We start from the raw sequence: 19,633 nt of genomic DNA, 5'->3' as shown, positions 1-19,633 counted from the left end.
GCTAGTCATTAGTAAATTAACCCGAACTGTTTTGATTAACAGCCCCACATATTTTTTATATTTCAAAACTGAAGGTCATGTACCATACCTTAAGTCTGTTATCCATCAGCTTAAAAATGTCTGGCAAAATGAGCTTCATTCTGCAGCTAGAGTGTGACATTCCCATCACTGAATCTGTTTTGATTTATAGTCCTCCCAGACAATACGTAATTTTAAATAAAATTTCTAGGTTACTCATTTTACAAGCAGAATATCACTGAATCTGTCTTTGTCAAGGCAAACTGACTCACCATTCACATTAGTCTGACTACTTCACTTGAGCTATGGTCTGTGAACTGCTCTTTAAATACCTCTGCCCTGGGTTAGCAAGTACGTTTGAACTTGTCCACTGCAGCAGATCCATGCTGTCTACTGAACTTCTAAGAACTTTAAAAGTTCCTATTATTAAACTCATGTCTGCCTAGACGTTTATCAGATCTGCTCCTGAACTGCTGATCTCGCTTTTCTATGATATTTGAAGTGCTTGTTGTACTTCCTTCGATTTTCAAATGGAAATTCTTTATTTCTACAGTAACTGCATGTGCCTATTTCACAGTGACCTCCCCTTTCTTCATATTTATATTCCACCTCTCTTTCCAGTGCACCTCACCATCCTTACCTGGCTGCATATATGATGAACCATCCTGCTCACAGTCCTACAGCTGGATCTCACACACCATCATACCTCTCAACCTCTTAGTGCAAGTAATTTGGACAAAGCCTAAAATAATGGGGAAACAAAGGCCTCAAAATAGGAACAGATTTTAAATATTGGTCTTATAAACTTAGAAAGTTGCTAAACTTGCATGATTTCTGTTAGGATGTATTTTCTGAAAGATATGAAGTCTATAATTCATAACTTACTTTCTCCAAAACAACGGAGAAGTCACCCATTCTTCAACTGTTAGTCTGTATAGAAAGTTTTAAAAAATCAGTGGTTTTATTGGTTTATTGGTTTAATTGCTATCTTAAAAACATCTTTGGTAGTCAGCCGTATATTAGGTAGACCAAAGGGGAGAACCCAATGAAAAAGTCTAGTTTAAAGGGTTCCTGAGCTCTTGGTGTCTAAACCATTTGCTTACGCAGCTTGATACTCTTGCAATAATCAGGCCTCTGGAGACATTCGTAATAATTGCATGGTAGAGGGTCTCCCAGACGTTAGAGGGTTATGCTGCCTTATTCTCCTGTCAGCCCTAGTGTTGTTATGTGGCTGTCCACTTCATAATTCTGTGGTGCTTTGTTGTATCCCTCTGTGTCATCCTTGCCATACCTATAAAAAGAGGTTTAGAAAAAAGCCCCAGTTTCAGAGCTAAAATATCACTGCAAACTAAAAACTCAGTGCAGGTTTAAAATCTCAGTGCAAGCTACAATTCAGTTGGTTCAACAAAAGAGTAGTCGGAGAACCTTCGTTCATTCAAATTTTTTATTAAAATCTTAGCAGGAAACTATCCAAGTGCTGCTCAGTGCTGATTAGCAACAGAAAAACAGCTCTATTTATTTCCAAGATGAGGGGTGTGTCCTGGCTGATCCACCAATTGTGGGTGTGAAAGTGGCCATGGCCTTTATTATATAATTGTGGATGATTTTTTGGGGATTCCCGGTGATCCCCGGTATACAAAACGCTCGCTGTTCAAAGTCGTGGTGTTGTGTAAAAAATACAGTTATAACATTTCAAAGTCACAAAATAGTCTATGGTAAAAAATCGAGTTTGTGAGCATTAAAAGGTTCTCAAAGCTTTGTTAGTTTGCTTAAGTAAAAGTTTAAGATAAAAAAGGATTCAACAGAGCATTCGGTCAAGTATTTTAAAATTGAAAGTAATGTTTTCTCTATAATATGAACAACTTGAATGGTTCGTAGGTCATTGAGTCTGTGTTGCTAAGTGCATGTGGGGGTTGACTCTGTTAATACCTGAACTATGGGGAGAATAAGCGCTGATCTTTGATCTTCTTCAGGGAAGCTTCCTGGGGAGGGGGCAGTGTGGAAAAAATGATAGAGTATGGAGAAAAAAAGAGTGTATCTAGTGTGGTACATGGTATATGGAGATTGTGGCTCCTAATTGGGTTTAAGTGGCCAGTCAAAAGGGAGTGTTTAGGCTACAAATAAAATAGGGAGAAGGAGGGGAACCAAATAACCAGTATGTGGTCTGTATAATGAAGAAAATGAATTATTAGAAATATAAATAAATATAAAAAATGAACTTTTAGGTTAAAATGCTATGTATGTCAGGTCTCCATTAACTGTGGGCCAGTCGTGTCTCCTGAGGGGAAAGGAGTATGAAGAAATTCTGGTGGGCAAAGTAATCTAACTGGTGCGTGGCTAATAAAGTCCACAGAACTGAGCTTTGTGTGAGGGGGGAGAGGGAATTCAGGGGTTCTAAACATGTGGAAAATGTGTGTGGAATAAAGTGGTGAATGGTCCAGCTAAGAATGGTAAAGGATTTTATCTAGTAGTCTGAGGGGGCCAAAATAAAAAAAGTCTAGGTAGTACAGTGTGGAGGGCTAAAAGGGAAGGTCAGATGTTGACATAGTTTAAAACAAACTGGGGGCGGCAGTTGTTAGCCAAGGGTGCAGAAAAAAGGAGCTCTGGGCAAAAATGGGTGGAATGTGCAGTGAGTCTTTGAGCATGTTATGTGAGACAGGACCATACTGACAACAAAATGGGGATAACAGAAATCTAAATTAATCTTGGTATAAAAACAAGGGATTTTAACTTTAGATGTTAAGGTCTACAAAAATCGGCCAGGTACAGTAACTTCAGTGGAAAAAGGGTATAGAACATTTGAAACCAGTCCTGAAAAAGCAAGGTGAAGAGGAGCAAATAAAAAGAGTCCCTCCTTATAAAAAAGCTCTCTAAATCAAAGAGGAGCTTTGTGTATGTAGATATAAGTGAAGCATTACATTAAAATCATTAGTGCTGATGAGCACAGAAGAGAATGTAGATAAAAGATTGGAAGTAGTTGAAAAACTGGAAGTTAAACAAAGGGAGTAAGCATGCCATTTTGGCCATGCAAGTGGGAAAATATATTCAACTAGTGCGGGGATGCTGTGGTGCAAAGAAAAGGGTCTTAAGTAAATGGAATAGGGACCCAGGCAGTTCCAAAAATTTTAAGAACCGTAGGTGTCATTTTTTTGTCATTGAAATGGCTGGGATGCCAGAATAAAGTAGTGTAGGAAATAATATGGAGAAAATCATAAAAAAGGCCCTTAACTAGGTTAGTGGAGGAAGGCATTATGGTGTATGGTTCAAGTGGTGTGTGAGGGTGAGTCATGCAGGAGGGTGAGGGAGTCGCCAGGTCTGCATTTAATCATAACCCTATACACAACTAAAACATTCTAAGAGTAGGTAAAAAAACATAGCATTATTAAAAACTACAGAGCTAAAATAAACTATAATATATATTATAAAGCAAAATTAACATAAGTGGAAAAGAAAACTTAACAGTAAACTATATTAAACTTAATTTAAACAAGGCAGAGAACTGTAAAAGCAAATAAATAGGAGGAAAAAGATAAAAGCCTCATCTGCATGATGGAGCAATGAGAAAAAAGTGATTAAGAACATCTTAGAAAAAAATCATGAGTGTTATAGGATCCCTGGTTATGTCATTATAAACAGGGCAAAAATCAAGCTATTGCCAGTCTTTAAAAGTAAAAGGTCTGAACATGGGCTAACAATCCATGTGGTTTCTTTAATTGTCACATGGAGTTTTCAGCCTTGATAATTCTTGGGTTAAGTTTATTTGGGTGTGTTTCAGTGGAATTTATTCTGTTCCAGTTTCCTCAAGTTTAGAATTGGCACAATGAACTCTGCTGTGTTGATTCTGGGGGGGGGGGGGTGCAGTAGTGGCAGGGTGGGGTGCCCAGGGGTATGTCCCTCCTTCCATGGTCTTGGATGCTCTGGTTCTCTTTAAGATGTCCCTAATGTTCCTTCCTCTTATAACTTTAAAGCTGGGACTCTTGGAAAAAAGGTGTCCAAATGTCCTATTGCCTGTAGTAATGGGCCAATTATCTCTGATGATTTTCTGTATGTTTCTGTACTCCAACAAGTAGTCCAGAGTCATGCTTAGCTTGAACTGGCTGTTGTGAGTGTGAGGATTCCAGGCTCTGGTGTATGATCTGACGTTACCCTGGGTCTTTTGGTTGATGATCGGGGTAAGGATTTAGTGGAGTAGTCTGGTGGTGTATCCTCTTGGTAGAAAATCCTTTTCGAGTTTGCTAATGTTCTTGAGGAAATTGTCCAATTCACGGGAAACTCTGGCGATCCTTAATCCCTGCAATTTGAAAAAATTTTTCTTCAATCAAAGGTAGTACATCCTTTTGGCACGTAAAAAAGCATGTTGATTCTGGTGGGTTTGATGGTCTGTAGTTTTGCTGATGAGAAGGTCGAGAAACTCCACTTTTTCCTGGCTGTGTTTTGTGGTGAATCTAAGAAATGAAGTGGAGGAGTTTATTTTTTTTTTAAATATGAAGTCTGAAATTCAAATGTATTCAATTATTTAGTGACTTCAGTCATCAGTGATTTCTCCAAAAAACAAGTTTTATGAGGAACAGACCAAAAATATGAGGCAAAAATCTGGAGATTCTGTGAAAATCTGAACAGTTGAGATGTATATACACCACTAATAAACAAATCATTCATGTCAACCACTACATGTGCTCATATATTTTAACAATATTTATAACAAATCTCATTACTGACAATTATTTATGATTCTGGTAATCAATGTTCTACATTCCCAACTTCCCCATTCAGATAATAAAAACTGTAGTCTAATGTCCATCCACACAGAATAAGCAGGTAATTTCCTGATTACTTTTCTGTGTTTCAAAGAGCAGATTTATATAACCATCAGCTGCACAACAGGTGTCATCAACTAACTACTTCACATACAGTCTTTACATTCTACTCAAATTTAAATCCAGACCATAGAAGCAACGAACATTACACTGTCGGCCTGCTGACTTGAATACCATAACTTTTCTGCGTAGGTTTCTTAGAGTGTACGGTGCTTTTGCTGATACACTTAAATATTTAATTACATTGCTTACTAGAGTAAATAAACATATTACAACCAATGTGACTCCCCTTTTCCACTTATTGTTAGAAACAGTGAATGTCTTTTACCGAAGTTGTCAACAGGTGTTATTTATTTATTTCCTTATTTATTTGTGTACGATATGTGGCAGCAGTAGAAACAAACAATAGGACTTGGAAATGGAAAACATCAAAGAAAAGTTGTACATAGAGAAGAGTAACAAGAAAGGCAAGAAAACCACTTGCTGGAATTACGAAAGGCTTAGAGCAATGTGGAAACTGGATTGCACTAAGCCTTGCTGATTTAGTGGCCAACCTGATGCTAAGCTTTCCCCTCTAGAGGAGTTTCTGAGCTTCACCTATAGATTATGTAGCCAGGTAGCATGACATTCCAGCTGTGATTTTGTTCTGTTTGTACCATCCAACATTGCCTAGGCTTTCCTGTTTTGTGAACGCAGCAACTTCAAAGAGGCATCTTCTTCAGAGTAGCTGTTTTCCTGACTTTCCATCTAGACATAGCATTACTACTTCAGCCTTCATTTTTTTCTTCTTGCTATAGTTTCTGAAGGACTCATTTCTGAGGTTAGTGTTGACATGTTTTGGACTTGGAAATCATTTTCTATACAGTCTGACTGAATGCCATGAAACTGTAGAGAGAATTTTTTATTCTGAGCACTAAATTAAAACTAATTTCAAAATACATTAGTCTTGAGAGATCTGAAAGAGATGCCAGATTGAATAAGTTCTGTATAACTACCTAAAATGAGAAGAATTATTTTTGCCTGAGACAATAAACTACATATTTAATTCAATTACATAAAATAATACAGAAATCCTAAAGTCAAGATATCTGCCAGACTTCAGTTTTTACGGGAGGATGGCAGAATGTAGACGTACTGAACTGTTCTTCTCTCTCTCTTATGTAAGAAGCTGCCTCACGTGAGTCTGCACAGCTTAGTCAGCATGATTTGGCTAAAGTCACATATCACTGATAGCAAATAGCTAACCAGGTTGAACAAGGTCATGTCCCATGAAAAGTAGAGTGCTACAAGGTACTGTTTTGGGCACCCTTTAACTTGTAAGAGTCAGGAAAGTTAAGTATACAGGACTTTTTCATTTCTTTGCAGGTGATGCTGCTAGTGTTTCAAGAAGTCTCTAATTTAATGCTATCACTAAACCTAAAAAGTGATTATCCTCCACCTATCTAACATGTTTAACTTTGAAAACATTGAAAGAAAAGTTGACGTTATGTTGTTGGGTTCTACATAAGGGTGCCAATAAACATAAGGAGCTTGATTCTACTGTGTACTAAATCCAAAGGTAGGCAATCGCACAAATCAAATACAGTTTTATTCCAAAGTGCTTTGAGGTTGTTTGTTTGTTATATAAAGTAGGTGTTAGGTACATATATGGGGGAGTCTCCTTTTTTAGGTTCTGTCCACCCATGAAAATTGATTGTCAAGACTGTTCATTTTTCTCACCTAGAAAGTAATTTATTCTGTTTCTGAGGTATGATTCCTATATGTAGCTCAATTTTTTTGGTATATATAAGATGAAAGATGTTAATATGATGTCAGGAAGCATGACTGTCAGCAACTAATTAATATCCTTCTTAGTTTTCAAGTGATAAAGCTAAGGGTACAAATAAGTAAACAGTAACTTCTATATTTTGTACTGAAACCAGGACTGTTTTGTTTGTGTCTTTCGGCTTTTCCCGGTTAGGGGTCGCCACAGCGGAACTCCGGTCCGCTAATGATTGGTAGTTGATTTTTACGTGCCGAGTTACCAGCCCTGATGCACAACCTTCAACGAAGGTGCACCCATTCACGCATGTCTCCACGCAGAAGACGCTCTAGCTGTGAATTGAACCGGACAGCGTCTTACTGTGTGGCGACAACGCTACCGCAGCACCACCACCACAGACAAATTGTATAACATTATCTGAACATTCAAAAATTGTGTCCAACATAGAAGTTACATTGCATGGAGATACGTACATTTACTCACACAACTTTCCTTAGTAGAATAGATAAGTCTTTAACTCTGTTATCCAGATTACCTTCTTCAGATGTTTTACTGATGTTCAAGCATTGACCTTTCTAGAGCTGCATTAGATAGTTATAAAGTTTCACTATAGAATTTGTAAATTTATCTTTGACCCCAAGCAAACTAACTTTAACTTTACTGGTAAAGTAATTGTTGGAGACTGTGTCTTTGCTCTTCTAACTCTGAAAAGAATGACACAGGTCTGAAAACCAGGAATAACACCCAAGCAATTTATTTGAACACTGGTAAGTGCTTTCATCTGGTGACCATTACCAGCCTTCTTCAGACAAATTTAAACACCCCATTGTAAAACTTTTATACACACACTAAATAGATTAATTGACCAATTTAAAAACTAATTACATTTAGTTGATAGTTAAAATTAATTGAATAAAAGTAGGGCAAAAGAACTTTTTGAACCCTAAAGCTGAGAAACAGCAAGAGAAAAATCATATTCTATTCACACATATAAATCACACCAATGTAAAAACATATTATATAAGAAACATATATCTACATATATGTATATAAAGATATATATGAAAATATATGTAAATATATATATATATATATAAATACCTACATACTAATACCATTTAAATAGTTTTTATTCATCTGACAAAAACTTTCAAGTTAAGCTTACTAGAAATGGATATTACATCATTAAGTCCTGGTGGGAATTAAGCATTTAAATAAACTTGCCACCAGGCTTCTTTCTCCATAAGATGTAATTTCCAAGGTGCCCCCCCTGGCTTCACACTTGACGTGATGGATCACCAAGAACTTAAATGTATGATTGGGAAACATCTTTAAATGTGTGTATAAGGCATTTTTTTCATCCTGCTGAAAATCTCATAAAAATGTCCATAAATATGCTAGGCATGTTTACGCTGCATTTTCCCAATATAGAAAGCTGGGCACTGGGAACAAACAGCAGCGTAAACAACTGTACGAGTATGACAGCTATATTTACCCTTGGCCATCATTTTTTTGCCACAAATATTAATGACTGATGTTCTCAGTATGTGCCTACATTGGTGGCACATACCACAGGGTGCCATACTTGCCCTAGCCTCAGTACCTAAAGGTTTTTCAAGCAGACTCTTAATATTCCTGCCTTTCCGAAATACAAAATTAGGATGTTCTCCAAAAGTGTCCAACATAGCCTATTCACGCATAAGAATGACCCAGTTTTTTCTAACAATGTCCTGCACTATATGGCTATCACGGGAATATGTAAAAACAAAGGGGCATACAATCTCCTTAGTACTAACAATACCCTTTTGTAATTTGCCATTAGTGGACATAACTTCCCCTCAATTTGTGTTGTAATTGTTAATTCTAGGGGGTAGAAGGAATTGGTCATGTACTATCATATCTAAGTTTTCCAGTATAGGAGTATAAAAACCATTACTTCATTTATTAATGACCTCTTGTTTAATATTATATACCAAACCAGCAGGATACCCCCTATTGAGAAACATTTTACCCATGAAATCACATTCTGATAAAAAAATAATTAAACAGTGAGATCATCCTGGCAGCTCTAACAAACTGGCCCTTAGTAATCCTGTGCTTAACATGCATAGGATGGCTACTAGAATAATGAAGCATACTATTCGAATATGTGAGCTACCTAAAAATTGCTGACCTTATATACCCATCACCTGTTTTTGTAATCAATACATACAAATAAGAAATCTTTTCCTCTTCCACTGTACGGGAAAATTTGAGGAAATTTGTGCTTTGATTAAGATATTCAACGAATGCAGGTATGTCTTCTAAGGGTCCAGCTTTACTGTATGGTTAAGGTGTATATAATTATGTAATACAGTTGTGGCTACTGAGGTTTGGTCTTGAAGGAGTGTTTTACATCATAACCCATACCCTAACCTTGTATTAATAGTGTTATACAAGGGTAAGGGTATTTTTCTTTGTTTTGTTTTTTTTGACAGACATTTTTTATTGCCTTGAAAGTTTATAGCTAGTGCACATAAATTGATTCTATTTTACACCATCTGCTGAAATTATAAAAAATACCAGAAAAGGGTATTCACATTTTTTTGTTGAAATGAGCAGTAATTTTATTGGGAATCTTAACTATTGTGTTATTTTGGCATTCCATTTAGCAAGAAAAAGAAAACAGTTATAGCTTTTTGCCCTTGCTAAGTAGTGCAAAGGAAAGATGTGAGGCAAACTTTTAAGCCAGATATTTAATAAGCTTTTTAATTATTTTTAACATTGACACTTAGTAAGAAATAGAGCCTGGTGACAGTTTCTTCTCGTGACTGTGAGAAGTAGGTCATGAGGTTGAGTTTTAGTTTCTAAATGGGCTGACCATATGTTGATCAGTAACGCTGCCATAGTTAGCTTGTACTTCCCTGTTATGTGACTGGTATGCTGAGATTCCATAATGCCATTATATAAAAGTAGTTCTACAGTGTTTTGTTTTGTTCCTGTTTTATCACGTCTTACAGGATTACTTTGGAGTTTTTTTTTTCAAATCCCACTCATTCAGTCAAGGTTTATAGTAATACCTGTTTTCAGATGCGTTTTTAGATTGTATAAATGAATGTTGTGAGTGTTCTACATGTAAACATTTATTTTAGTAAATGAGAAATATTGTATTATTGATAGATTATTATTGTATTTATGAGGATGGACCCATGTAATTGTTTTGTGCATTTCTTTTGATACTGCAAAGTACATGCCTTTGTATTTCTTTTTGTTAAAGGCAATGCCCCATTCATCAGTCCACTCCTTTATCTTATCAAGATCTTTCTCTAAGGTAAGCAGATTTTCAAATGTAGACAGAATATGACACTGCCAGCTTTCAAACCCATCATCCAGTTTTGCAGTCTGATCTTAGCATGTAATAGTAAAACTAATTTGTATAGAACCAGATCTTAGGGTGGGCTGGGGCACTGCATGCCATCATGCCACCCAATGACAGACACCAACTACCTTTTTTTTCAGACAATTAGCTCTTTGAACATATTTGCTATATATATATATATATATCTATATATATATATATATATATATATATATATATATTATTTTTTTTCCAAAAAATAGTAAGTGCTTTACCATTTCAAGCATTAATTGTAGAAGCTGTGTTTCTTAATGATAAGAACTTGGTACAGTTTTGCTTTTTAGAGCTTTTAAACATTGTTGCTAAGTAATTGGTCCTACAAATAGGATGTAAGCAATTTATGTTTTTAAGTTATGGCAGAATTCAGATGATATTAATATGACCATACTAGAAAAAATAATAGGACCACTAATTACTCACCATCTCAACTAGATCAGTATGCTTTTGTCTGTTTTATATTTTCAGAGGGATGGGCTTTTTCTGTATAAATATTTAAAATCAACATACATAGTCTCTCTCCTCTTGGTGTTTGTACTGTTAAGCAGTCATTTTTATATCATCTTTATTTCTTTTAGGATGATTGTGTACAACTGGCCATTTCACTTCAAACATAAAATAAATGTTATAATGTGTATGAGTTTTTAGAATGGTACAGTGGTCATAAAATATACAATTGCCTTATAAAATTTTTTTTTTACCTCTCAGATTGATGAGACAGCGAAAAACAATTTGTCTTCCATGATAGTATTAGTCTATGAATTAATCCTGTGAAATAACAGGAGAAAAAGAAAAACAGTGTGGCCAAACAATCTACTTATGTTATACGGACAAACTCAGGAAAAGTGCAAAACATTGCAATTCTACAGTTAGTGGGGTTTGGCTTTGTTGGCCTGAGTACATCAGTTAGAAATGTGGTATGTCCATAATGGGTCATTTGCATATATCTGATGAACCGCCACTACAGGAGATTTAATGTATTACACAGTGAAGATTCTACCTTGGGTGGGTCTTTTCTGTGGTGTTTACTAAATGGTTTGCCAGTATGACATTTTTTGCCTTCTGGTTTGGAAGTAATAAATAATGAAATCAATTTTAGTAAGTCCATTCTGGACAGGGCAAGCATGGTTTTCTCTTCTTTACCAGAACTCTCTCAATTACCTTGAGTTGCATGTCAGATAATCTCTATTCAATTAACAGTAGGGGGAAGCATTCATTCCATTTCCACACTTTCTTCATCTGATGGCCTGGAGGTATATATTTTCATTCTAGATAGTCCTAACTTTTCCTAGTTTTTTTTTTTTAATCAGACGGCGACTGCAGCTAGATGGGCTAAGAGTTTTTTTTTCTCCATTGCTAATAAAATTGCCTTTGGCCTTAAATTATTTGTATCATCATTTTGAGAAGGAGTGAGCTTATTGTTCAAGTTCAAAGTTTTGCTTTGCCTACTTTGGGACAAACCATCTATTTTCTCTCTCTCTTTCTCCAGTGAAATAGTTCTTAAGGTGGAATTCTATCTTAAATCTCCAAGAAAGAATTTGACTGCTGAGAATGTAGATTTTGTTTTACAGGCAGTGAATAGATGAGCATTTGACTCTGCTTATTGCGTTTAAAGTTTTTAATAACAAAAACATCCCTTCATGTCAGTGTCATATCAGCTTGAAGAGATCAGAGATGCGAGCATTTTAATGTTATTTTATGTTATGTGATATGATGTTATGTTATGGTATATTATATGTATATGGTATATAAGAACCCTGTCAGAAGCCACCATCCCCACTATCTGGAAGGTTTCCCATGTTATTCCTCTCCACAAAGGGGGTAACTCAATTGAGCTGTCAAACTATAGACCAATAGCCATACTGTCTCCACTAGCCAAAATAATGGAAAAATGTGTTCATAAGCAACTTATGCTTTATCTTACCAAGAACAAAGTATTAGCTAACTGTCAGCATGGCTTTAGACCAAATCACAGCACCACCTCAGCCCCCCTATCCTTCTCCAATGTTATCAACCTCAACCGAAACAACAACATGCTTATCTCAGCCCTCTTTTTGGATCTTTCCAAGGCATTTGATATGGTTAACCATCAAATATTAATCCACACCCTTAGATCATTCTCATTAGATGACAATGTGACTAAATAGTTCCAATCTTACCTGTCAGGCTGTCAACAAGATGTTTTGTGGCAGGGCACACTATCTACCTGTCTTCCCGTCACACTAGGTGTCCCCCTAGGTTCCATACTAGGATCACTCCTCTTCTCTGCTTTTATCAATGATCTGCCCACAGTCTCTCCTAAGGCTAACTGTATTCAGTATGCAGATGACTCGACTATAATCTGTGCAGCTACCTCCATGCTTGAACTAAAGACATTAACCCAGAATGCTTTTAACACCATTGAAGAATGGTTTGCAAACTGTCAGCTTATCTTAAACCCCAACAAAACTAAGCTGCTTATTTTTTCCCCTACTTGCAAATCCTCCTCACCATTCTTTACCATAAAATCCAACAATGGCACTCTAATTTCCCCAGATGTGCACACTAAACTCCTAGGAGTTACCATTGATAACACTCTAAAATATATCCATGTCAATCAAACTGTCAAAGCCATCAATAGAAAACTAGGCTCCCTCTACAGGATCAGGCCTTTCATCACCCCATTCACCAAAATCTCTATAGCCCGCTCCCACTTACTATCTAGCTTTCTCTATGCTTCCCCATTATTCACCAACCTGAACACTGCCACTCTTAATAAACTTGCTAGCTGTTACAACCACATTGCCAGATTTGCAGCAGGTACTACCTACAGGACTCACCACTGCCACAACTTAACTAAACTAGGATGGCTGGAATGGACTAATCTACTCCAGTACAACCAACTGATATTAGCCCATAAAATTCTTAACTACCCAGACAAAACACCTGCACTTAATAAAATTACTAATCCCTACAGCAACCTAAGGTCACTGCGCTCAGCTAATAAACTGCTAGTTCAGACTTCTAAAAGCAATAATGTGGCAGGAGACTCGCTTTATGCTAACTCCATTGGCAAGCTCTGGAACTCTCTTCCAGCTGAAATCACTCTTGAACCCTCCCTATCCCAGTTCAAAAAAAGTCTCAAGCTATACTTTCAAAGGCACTGGCAATGTCCATGCTCAAAACCTGACTAATCCCTACCCACTGACAGATTCTTTCTGAGACAAATCTGTCCCCCAACTCTCTAAAATGTACATGCTTTTACTTGATGTCTTGTGAAACTGTGGGAAACCTACACCCACCAAGAGATTGCTACTGCAGAAATCTGTATAAGTGCTAAAATAGTGGGTACATATCTAATATGTGAACCAAGTTTCTTCTTTTAAATCTTTGTAATCTTGATTGTGTGATTTTACTACAGACTGGGAACTATGCTTGACTTGATTGTGTGATTTTACTACAGACTGGGAACTATGCTTGACTTGATTGTGTGATTTTACTACAGACTGGGAACTATGCTTGACTTGATTGTGTGATTTTACTACAGACTGGGAACTATGCTTGACTTGATTGTCTGATTTTACTACAGACTGGGAACTATGCTTGACTTGATTGTATGATTTTACTACAGACTGAGAACTAAGCTTGACTTGATTGTGTGATTTTATTACAGACTGGGAACTATGCTTGACTTGATTGTGTGATTTTACTACAGACTGGGAACTATGCTTGACTTGATTTTGTGATTTTACTACAGACTGGGAACAATGCTTGACTTGATTCTGTGATTTTACTACAGACTGGGAACTATGCTTGACTTGATTGTGTGATTTTACTACAGACTGGGAACTATGCTTGACTTGATTGTCTGATTTTACTACAGACTGGGAACTATGCTTGACTTGATTGTGTGATTTTACTACAGACTGGGCAGTGGCGGCTGGTGACTTCAAATCACAGGGGGGCTGCAGGAGACGCTGAATGGGCGGGGTCAAAGGGAAGGGGTGTGGTCAACCACAAAGGGGAGGAGCTATGCACAAAACCACAAAAAAACTTTAATTAAATACGCTGCCCTGGGTGGCAAACCATCATTATGAAAGTCCAATCAAGACAAAAATAAGTGTAGAAGAATAAAAATATTTCAATGCATTGGCTGCATGACAGCTTACTTAATATCTAGATGGAAACAAAAGGTTGTGAGGCATGAAAAAATAAATTACTTTTTAAATACATTACTGGAATGCCAGTCAAAATCAAGTATAAGAAAAACCAGAAGCACTCAACTCAAACTACTTCTCCTTGCACTGCAGTTCTAATTATAATATATTCAGCTTTATTAAAGTACCAAGCAACATGCTGAAAGTAGAAATCTATGTGATGACCCCACTTGTAGACATGGTACGTACCAAAAAAAGAACTGCTGCCTGACAGCGTTTCATGGGGAAAACATGATAAAAGTAAAAATGAAAAGCAAACAAGAAACAAGCTCAAGATACATTGCTTAAAGGATTACTGTACAGGTTATGGACCACACATGATTGGCATTCTGTTTAGTTTACGGGTAAAGCCTGTAGAGATGACTGGAAGTCTCCAACAAGTGTAATGAGCTTTTTAAAATAATGGAATCCTGTCCTTTAATACCCAAGGCTTATACATTATCTAGTCAAGTATTCTCTGCATGGCAACAACAGAAAGGCTTTCAATGTTGGCAATTCTTTAACAGTATGCTTATTAAAGCTTACTTGCATCTTACGATGTCAGACAAGCTTACCTTATGGTCATTAAAGCATTGCTACTTAAACACAGAGCAACAGGCACTTTGAGTAATAAGCATAAATCAACAGTACAAAAATATGACAGAAACCAGACCATTCTGCAAAATCAAGGACAGATGAAAAGCCACTGTAGTACTTATGCAGTGTGTCCTCCCCATCCAAGGTAGATACAACTACTCCTTGCCTTGCTTGGACACATCCAGAGTCACTACATGGGGAGTGGGGTGCAACAAGCATGTCACAATTTGAAATCTCTCTGGCTGACTGTGATGGCCCTGACACATTTGTCATACCTCTCAACTTCAAGAGCAAGAAATCTGGACAAAGCCATACACAGAAGTGGGACAAAGGCACAACAAGAAGGACAATTTTTAAATATTGCTCTAATAAACTTAGAAAGATAATAGAATAGGTCTTGCATTAGTATGAATTTTCTGAAGGGTATAAAATCTGAAACTCAAATGTCTGTCATTTTCTAACTTCAGTCTTTAGTGATTTGTCACTAATTTGCCAAAAACACAATTTTATGAAAAATGGACCAAAAATGTGATGCAAAAATATAAAATAGACACACAATACAGCTTCTACCTGTCAAAGAAGGGACACTTTAATATTAGTACTGCTACCTTGAGCAGCTGACAAAATAAAAGAATCTACATGCATTTCAAGTAATCTATAACTTTGATTATTACAGTTATTTCTTAATTGTAAACCCTCCATGTTTTCTTCCAAAATTGCTATTTTGCGGAGGGATTATTAGGGGGAAGAGCAACATTTTGAGCCAAAAATTGGGGACAGTTGAGAGGTTGGCTATGCCTAATTCTATAAAGCAATTTATTTGCATGTACCTCTCAACCTGTTAATGCAGTAAATCTGAACAAGGCCAAATATATTGGGGCACATATAAACAGTACTAAAATTGCTCTTGTATAAATTGAGACAGTTGATAGAGCGGCTCTTACTTTAACATGCATTTTTATGAAGGTTATGAAGTCTGAAACTTATTATTTAGTGACTTCTGGCAAATCATTTAGGAATTAAAACTACAAATTTTATGAACAACAAACCAAAAATAAGAAGCAAAATCTATTCATTCTTTGAAAATCTGGACAGTTGGGAGGTATAGTTCAGCTGGGCCTGTCTGAGTTTGCTGCCCTTCCCCTGACAAAATAATGGTTGAACTGGAGCCTCTGCAGCCATTCCAATTAACCATTACTTGGCTATTTCACTCCATTTACCATAAACACTAATGTGCATACTGCTTTACTTCAATGATTGGACTTCATTTGAAAGTTTTATTTTGTATTTTACAGCACAAACATTAAGTAATCTGTTAAACAAAGCAATGCAGTCTCACAATGAAAACTTAGCATTAAAACTTCTCTGCCCTTGAAACTCACATTCATTGAAACCCACATTCAAAGAAAATACATTTTGCCAGTGGCAGATAAAGATTAATTTTGGGCTGTTTTGAATCATAGGCCCCTTGCATATGAAACATACATGTGCTCTTTGATACACCTTCCTCATTGTACTAAAATTATATTCCTTGTACAATACAGTACACTTGTTAGAGGGTGTTTTAAATTTGTTTTGAACATTTTTCCAGTAAGCAATGAAACAAAACATATGCACCCATAATGGCAAAACTGCCCAGTTGAGAACATTTATCATAAAAAAGTCTACTCAGACTTCCACAGTCCACCATTATTAGTAAATATACACAATTCTACAGTCCACCATTATTAGTAAATATGCACAATTCCACAGTCCACCATTATTAGTAAATATGCACAATTCTACAGTCCACCATTATCAGTAAATATGCACAATTCTACAGTGCACCTTTATCAGTAAATATGCACAATTCTACAGTCCATATTCAGTGAATTCAGTTCTTGCCATAGCTGTCAACCTTAGCACAAAACCTGGACAGAAGCCAATAATGGGGAATACAGTCCCAAAAATAGGGACAAATTTAAAATATTCATCTTATAAACTTAGAAAATTGCTAGAAAAAAGGTTGTGCTACTATGTATTCTGAAGAACATGAAGTTTGAAATTCAAATGCGGTCAATTCTACTGGACAGAACAAAAACAATTTTCAGCAGAGGCGCAGGGATTAATACTGCAGACCGTCTTTGTAAAATGGCAGGGCATCAGAGCAAATCCACACAAACACAGGCAGGAGATGCAGACTCCAAACAGAAGCCACCCAACCAAGAATCAAACCAGAAAACCTATAGCTGTGAGGCAACAATACTACCACCGCACCATCAATTATGCAAGGAATTAAACATTCAGAAACCTGAAGTCTGAAATTCAAATGCCTGTCAATTTTACTGCGGACAGAACAAAACCAATTTTCAGCAGGGATTAAAACTGCAGACACGTCTTTGTAAAATGGCAGGGCACCAGAGCAAATCCACACAAACACATGGAGGAGATGCAGACTCACACAGAAGCCCACCCAACCAAGAATCAAACCAGAAAACCTATAGCTGTGAGGCAACAATACTACCACTGCACCATCAAATCTGCAAGGAATCAAACATTCAGAAACCTGAAGTCTGAAATTCAAATGCCTGTCAATTTTACTGCGGACAGAACAAAACAATTTTCAGCAGAGATGCAGGGATTAATACTGCAGACACGTCTTTGCAAAATGGCAGGGCACCAGAGCAAATCCACACAAATACAGGGAGGAGATGCAGACAGAAGCCACCCCAACCAAGAATCAAACCAGAAAACCTATAGTTGTGAGGTAACAATACTATCACTGCACCATCAATTATACAAGGAATTAAACATTCAGAAACCTGAAGTCTGAAATTCAAATGCCTGTCAATTTTACTGCGGACAGAACAAAAACAATTTTCAGCAGAGACGCAGGGATTAAAACTGCAGACACATCTTTGTAAAATGGCAGGGCACCAGAGCAAATCCACACAAACACAGGCAGGAGATGCAGACTCCAAACAGAAGCCACCCAACCAAGAATCAAATCAGAAAACCTATAGCTGTGAGGCAACAATACTACCACCGCACCATCAATTATGCAAGGAATTAAACATTCAGAAACCTGAAGTCTGAAATTCAAATGCCTGTCAATTTTACTGCGGACAGAACAAAACCAATTTTCAGCAGGGATTAAAACTGCAGACACGTCTTTGTAAAATGGCAGGGCACCAGAGCAAATCCACACAAACACATGGAGGAGATGCAGACTCCACACAGAAGCCACCCCAACCAAGAATCAAACCAGAAAACCTATAGCTGTGAGGCAACAATACTACCACTGCACCATCAAATCTGCAAGGAATTAAACATTCAGAAACCTGAAGTCTGAAATTCAAATGCCTGTCAAATTTACTGCGGACAGAACAAAAACAATTTTCAGCAGAGGCGAGGGATTAAAACTGCAGACACATCTTTGTAAAATGGCAGGGCACCAGAGCAAATCCACACAAACACAGGCAGGAGATGCAGACTCCACACAGAAGCCACCCCAACCAAGAATCAAACCAGAAAACCTATAGCTGTGAGGCAACAATACTACCACTGCACCATCAAATCTGCAAGGAATTAAACATTCAGAAACCTGAAGTCTGAAATTCAAATGCCTGTCAAATTTACTGCGGACAGAACAAAAACAATTTTCAGCAGAGACGGAGGGATTAAAACTGCAGACACATCTTTGTAAAATGGCAGGGCACCAGAGCAAATCCACACAAACACAGGCAGGAGATGCAGACTCCACACAGAAGCCACCCCAACCAAGAATCAAACCAGAAAACCTATAGCTGTGAGGCAACAATACTACCACTGCACCATCAAATCTGCAAGGAATTAAACATTCAGAAACCCTTAAGTCTGAAATTCAAATGCCTATCAATTTTATTTAACATTTTTAATCAGGACAGTCTGACTTGGAACAAATAAACAAATTTTCAGCGGAGGCCCAGGAAGAAATAATGCAGACATGTCTTTGTAACATGGGAGGGCACAAAAGCAAACCCACACAAACACAGGGAGAAGATACAGACCCCACAAAGAAGGAACCCCAGCCAAGAATCAAACCCAAGAACCTGCAGCTGTGAGGCAACAATGCTACTACTACACCATCAAATATCAAGCATTACAACATTTACAAACCACAGATATTATGAGGAACAGATCAGATCAAATATGAGGTAAAAATCTGAAATTTTTTTACAAATGGTGGTGGGTAGGAACTCAAGTCTTTAACACCTGCATACAGGGTACAGGGTTCAAGCCTGAGGCATTCCCTACCACACCACCATAAGCACCTGGGGCATTTTCACACACACACACACACACACACACAAGTAAAGCACAAGCACCATACACAAAGAAAAATAAACATTGTAAATTGAAAGGCACCTTACCTGAATCCTGAATGAATACATCCAGAGTTAACGTCCGTACAATCCATACATCCTTCCCGCGCAATACTGAAGACCCGCGAGATCCACATGCTCCTTCCCGACGCCGACGAGATCCCTGAGGCACTGTCCCGAGTCCCGAGTCCCTGCTGCTCCTCTTGCAGTCCGGATGCGTCCCATAATCCTGGCGGGTCTGTGCACTGTAAAAGTGCACAGACGCTCCTTGTGTCCCCTATGGGGCCGGGCTGCCCTGAGCATGCGCATAGACCGATAAGCGGGACTCGGTCTATGCGCATGCTTGAAATCAGCAATTTTAAAAATATTTTTTTTATTTTTTCATTTCTTTTTCTTTCTTTTTTTCTTTTTGAGGGGGCTGCAGTCCGGCAGCCCTATGCCACGAGCCGCCCCTGAGACTGGGAACTATGCTTGACTTGATTGTGTGATTTTACTACAGACTGGGAACTATGCTTGACTTGATTGTG

General features: G+C 37.5%; 1 protein-coding gene across 1 annotated transcript in view; it reads left to right on the top strand.

The window, feature by feature from the left end:
- Window positions 1-19,633, top strand: part of LOC122797789 (myelin regulatory factor-like) — a 617,672-nt gene that overhangs the window by 304,221 nt on the left and 293,818 nt on the right. The gene's annotated exons all lie outside the window — the stretch shown is intronic.

This window comes from Protopterus annectens, chromosome 3.part1, assembly GCF_019279795.1.
Source record: "Protopterus annectens isolate FY-2018-M chromosome 3.part1, PAN1.0, whole genome shotgun sequence".
In the NCBI taxonomy this organism is placed as follows: Eukaryota; Metazoa; Chordata; order Ceratodontiformes; family Protopteridae; genus Protopterus; species Protopterus annectens.
Note: the sequence above shows the minus strand (reverse complement) of the source record. Positions and strands in the feature narration are given on the sequence as shown.